This window comes from Ovis aries, chromosome 19, assembly GCF_016772045.2.
Source record: "Ovis aries strain OAR_USU_Benz2616 breed Rambouillet chromosome 19, ARS-UI_Ramb_v3.0, whole genome shotgun sequence".
NCBI lineage: Eukaryota > Metazoa > Chordata > Mammalia > Artiodactyla > Bovidae > Ovis > Ovis aries.
In genome coordinates this window covers 27,081,000-27,086,393 of record NC_056072.1, presented here as the reverse complement: position 1 = coordinate 27,086,393, position 5,394 = coordinate 27,081,000, and positions in this window count along the sequence as shown.

Sequence of the window (5,394 nt, the reverse complement as noted above, 5' to 3'; positions counted from 1 at the left end):
TACCTATTACTTCTTCTCTGAATTCTTTCTCAATGAAGCAAGAACTTTAAATTCACCAGAAACACAACTAACAAAAATTAGAACCACAAATGCAGGAGTACAATTACAAAAGCATCAGGAGAATTATCAAGTGAGTTTTTTTTTTTACTTTGGTTAGTGAGTCATATGTATAGAAATACCACTAGTGGAGAAAGAGCTTCTGACTTCTGTTATCAAAGATTGCTAGTTTCTAGAAATAAGCATTCCTGGTATTTTGGCTAGTACTATTTTGACCACTAGGTGTATTTCTCTGGGGCTGTTTCCGGCTTTTATGTCCTCAGGAAACCTAGCGGGGAAAGGAGGCATAATGAAAGGAAGGTGGAGAATTACAATAATACTACCTAGATGATTGGAGAGGAAAGATCTCTCCCGCTATGGAGAGCTGATATATTTTATATGCAGCTAATGGTTGACAACATAATTTGTGGCAAAATTTTAGTGTGAAATGAAAATCTGGGACCCCTTGTTGAAAACACAGGAAAAAAATGTTGTCTATAAATACAGCGTTTTCTCTTTCAGAGTTAACCTCTCTTGAGTTGTCATTTTCTTTATTTGCTGTTTAATGTCATTCTAAGAAGAATTAAAAATATTAATTTTTAGCATGAATTTTACCATGAATATTTATGCTGTGCACTACCAGTTTTAAATGCAAAAAGGAACATTTAACTCATATATGGAATCACCAAAATTACACAATTTATATTTTGTAACTTCTACATGCATATGTATTTTGCTCTTCCCAGAACAATGGAAATACTGGACAAAGCTAACTCAGCTGTTGTTATTTTATCTGATATGTATACATTCTACCAATACTCTCTAGGTGTTTAGTGATGAATGAGGAAGCATTGAAAGGAAAAGGAAGTGTAGGTTTCTTTATCTTTAACTTTCACATTTGTGAAAATTGGCTAGTACAGGAAATGATAGCAAATAAGAAAGAATATAATAGTGTTCTTTGGTTGTTAGTATTCCTCAGAATGCCATTACTTTTTCTGCACTGGAAACAAAATTCTCTTTCTTTTTTTTTTTTTTTTTTGGAAACAAAATTCTGATTCCAATGGAAAATGTGCCCTCTCAGGGCTATCAGCACCTTGCTTACTGAGTTACAGATGTAACCAGCTTACTTTTTACTTTGATTCTTGTTGAAAGCCCAGGCTTAGTGAGTGCAGTGGAAGTCTCTGCTTATGTGCTTGCAAGAACACTGTGTATGGCAAACCAAAGACTGTCAGACCCCAAGATTACATGTATCTCCTCTGCTTAAGCACATACTCTGTTGTCTGATGGATTTCATTTACAGAACACAAGTTCAAAGATAAATTTATTAAGAATTTCAGGGCAGCTACAATATAGCATTGAACCAAGAGCTGGACAACTGCATGGGTCAAGCCACCATGAAGACCCCTGGGAAAAGCTGTTTTAAGCCTATAATTACAGTTTTCAATTTTAACTCTGCCCTTCCACTAGCATACAATGTCCTGGATTTATGTAGGTTTCAGGGTGATAGCTAAGATATTCAATCTAATAGATTACTTGAAATATATATAAAATAGTGCTTTCATTTTTTAGCCCTTATAGTCACATTTTGACTCACTAAAAATCTATTATTTTCTTGTATAAAATAGGTTAGAACTGTGTCTCTGAATGTGTATCACCCCACTCCCTCTTTCCCTTTCTTTATTTCTTTCTTTTTTCCTTTCTTCTTTTTTCTTTATGTTACCAGTGTCCTTTCTTTGATTCATATTGAAAGTTTGCTTTCAAGAACTACCCACAGTTTGTGTTGTCAACCTGAAAAAGCTATCTAACGAGCCTCGGACAATTAATATTTACTCGAAAGCAACCTTAAATATTCATTGGAAGGAATGATGATAAAGCTGAAGTTCCAATACTTTGGTCTCCTGATGCCAACAGCCGATTCATTGGAAAAGACCCTGATTCTGGGAAAGATTAAGGGCAGGAGGAGAAGGGGGTGACAGAGGATGAGATGGTTGAATGGCATCACTGACTAAATGGACATGAGTTTGAGCAAACTCCTAGAGACAGTGAAGGACAGGGAAGCCTGGTGTGCTGCAGTCCATGGGGTCACAAAGAATGGAACATGGCTTAGCAACTGGGCAACAACAGGAGAACAATATGATTCCACAAGCAGTCATACTGTCCCTCTTCTGCATGCATTCATGTGCATTTCATTCTGTTCTTAAATTAGTGAAGTCATTGATTTTGTTGTCTTTTTTAGGGAGCAACTTTTACCCTGCATATTTAGATAGTGATGATAGGGTTCTTAGATATGTGGCCTTGTGATTCGGATAGACCTTTTGAAGGTAAATCTGTCTTTTCTGCACTATTCAGCTATTTTCGCCACCACTCCTTTTTTAGAGAGTTCTTGCATTGAAAATTTACATCATTAACTTTAAGCAAGAAATGGCAGAATCTCAAAACTGACATACGTTTCACAAAAGCAGCCTGGGGTCTACATACACTCTTCCAAGTTTTCATACTCCCAAGTGCTGCTTCTGCTGGAAACATTCCAACTCTGCCCCGTATCTGGTACACCGCCCTGCTAACCAAGAGTGCAAATCTCATAAACCTTACTCTTAATAAGGCTACCAGGTTCAGAGCCAATCAAAAAAGGAACAGCCTTTATAAATATTCACACCTCACCAGAGACTGAGCTATAAAAATTAATGAATAGTCATAGGGAATCTCATCACTGACTGAGACGCATCAATGCAAAAACAAAACCCTATTTCCAAAAACAAAAGAAACATGTCTGTAAAATACAAGCTAAGAGTAGTATATGAAAACAATTATTCCAATTTAGAGATGTCTCTGTTATCATCCGTGCATCATTTATTTTCTCCCACCCAGACTGAATATAGATTTTTAGATATAAATATCTGTTTTTAATACCACCCTTACGGCAGAAAGTGAAGAAGAACTAAAGAGCCTATTCATGAAACTGAAACAGGAGAGTGAAAAAGTTGGCTTAAAACTCAGCATTCAGAAAACTAAGATCATGGCATCCAGTTCCATCACTTCATGGCAAATACATGGGAAAACAGTGGCAAACTTTATTTTTGGGGGCTCCACAATCACTGCAGATGGTGATTGCAGCCATGAAATTAAAAAACTAAGCTTACTCCTTAGAAGAAACATTATGATCAACTTAGACAGCATATTAAAAAGCACAGACATTACTTTGCCAACAAAGGTCCATCTAGTCAAAGTTATGGTTTTTCCAGTAGTCATGTATGGATGTGAGAATTGGACTATAAAGAAAGCTGAGTGCTGAAGAATTGATGCTTTTGAACTGTGGTGCTGGAGAAGACTCTTGAGTCCCTTGGACTCCAAAGAGAACCAACCAGTCCATCCTTAAGAAAATCAGTCCTGAATATTCTTTGGAAGAACTGATGTTGAAGCTGAAACTCAAATACTTTGGCCACCTGATGTGAGGAACTGACTTATTTGAAAAGACCCTGTTGCTAGGAAAGATTGAAGGTGGGAGGAGAAGGGGACAACAAAGGATGAGATGGTTGGATGGCATCACTGACTCAATGGATATGGGCTTGGGTAAACTCTAGCAGTTAGTGATGGACAGGGAGGCTTGGTGTGCTGCGATTCATGGGCTTGCAAAGAGTTGGACACAACTGAACGACTGCGCAGAACTGAACTGATTTGTTTTTAAAGACCCGTGTTTCCCAATATACCATTTCCCCCCTCCTACTTAGATAACTGTGTGTTCCTGTGCCACAGACAGCATTAAATACATGCATTTTCTCTGTGTAGCACATCTGTTGGCTTGCAGGACTCATGGGAAAGTAGTAGATGATTTTTCAGTGGTTTCTGGCTTGTTGTAAACATTTCATCCTGAAAACTGGAAAACCATTTGGTTCAACTACCCTCAATTTGAGAATAAAATATTTGGGTTTAAAACATAAAGCAGATAGAGGCATATGTGAGTCAGGAAGTATTCTGGACATTAAATCTAGGAAAGTGGAGGAAAATGTGTCTCTCCTTCCTTATTTCTCCCTTTACTGCTTGTTAAATAGAATTGTCATAGCCTCCAACCTCCTGCAGCTGTTGTGATGTTTTGTAGATTACATATTTGGAAAGCACTGTTGTTTTTCTGAATCTGTCTTTCATGTGATCAGCTCTCTGTTCTGAAACCTGTGCAATTATAAATGATTTCATAGGTATGTGCTATGAACAAGACACTTCTGGTTGTATGATGTACTTCCCTTCTCACACCCTGCATGCATCTGTATGATTAAACTAAGAAAAACCAGAGCATTCTGAGTATTTTAATGTATACATGAAGTAAGTCCACAGAGACTTTCTTTATTTGTTCTTTTAACACTCTTGTGATCCATGGCTCACTCTTTCTCTCTGTGTGTTTCCTTTTTTTTTTTTTTTTGAAGTAAATTATAGTTGACTTTCTGTCCATGGAATTCTCCAGGCAAGAATACTGGAGGAGATAGCCACTCCCTTCTCCAGGGTTTCTTCCTGACCCAGGGGTCAAACCCAGTTCTCCTGTATTGCAGGCAGATTCTTTTTTTTTTTTTTTAATTGGAGGCTAATTATTGTGGTGGTTTTTGCCATACATTGACATGAATCAGCCACTGGTGTACGTGTGTCCCCCATCCCAAACCCCCCTTCCCCCTCCCTCCCCACCCCATCTCTCAGGGTTGTCCTAGTGCACCGGCTTTGGGTGCCCTGTTTCATGCATTGAACTTGGACTGGTGATTTATTTCACATATGGTAACATACATGTTTCAGTGCTATTCGCTCAAGTCATCCCACCCTCGCCTTCTCACACAGAATCCAGAAGTCTGCTCTTTATATCTGTGTCTCTTTTGCTGCCTTGCATGTAGGGTCATCGTTACCATCTTTCTAAATTCCATATATATCTGTTAATATACTATATTGGTGTTTTTCTTTCTGACTTACTTTACTCTGTATAAAAGGCTCCAGTTTCATCTATTTCATTAGAACTGATTCAAATGTATTCTTTTAATAGCTGAGTAATATTCCATTGTGTATATGTACCACAGCTTTCTTATCCATTCATCTGCTGGTGAACATCTAGGTTGCTTCCATATCTTGGCTGTTGTGAACAGTACTGCCATGAACATTGGGGTACACATGTCTCTTTCAATTCTAGTTTTCTTGGTGTGTATGCCGACCAGTGGGATTGCTGGGTTGTATAGCAGATCCATTTTCAGTTTTTTAAGGAATCTCCACATTGTTCTCCATAGTGGCTATACTAGTGTGCATTCCCACCAACAGTGTAAGAGGGTTCCCTTTTCTCTGCACCCTCTCCAATATTTATTGTTTGCAGACTTTTTGATAGCAGCCATT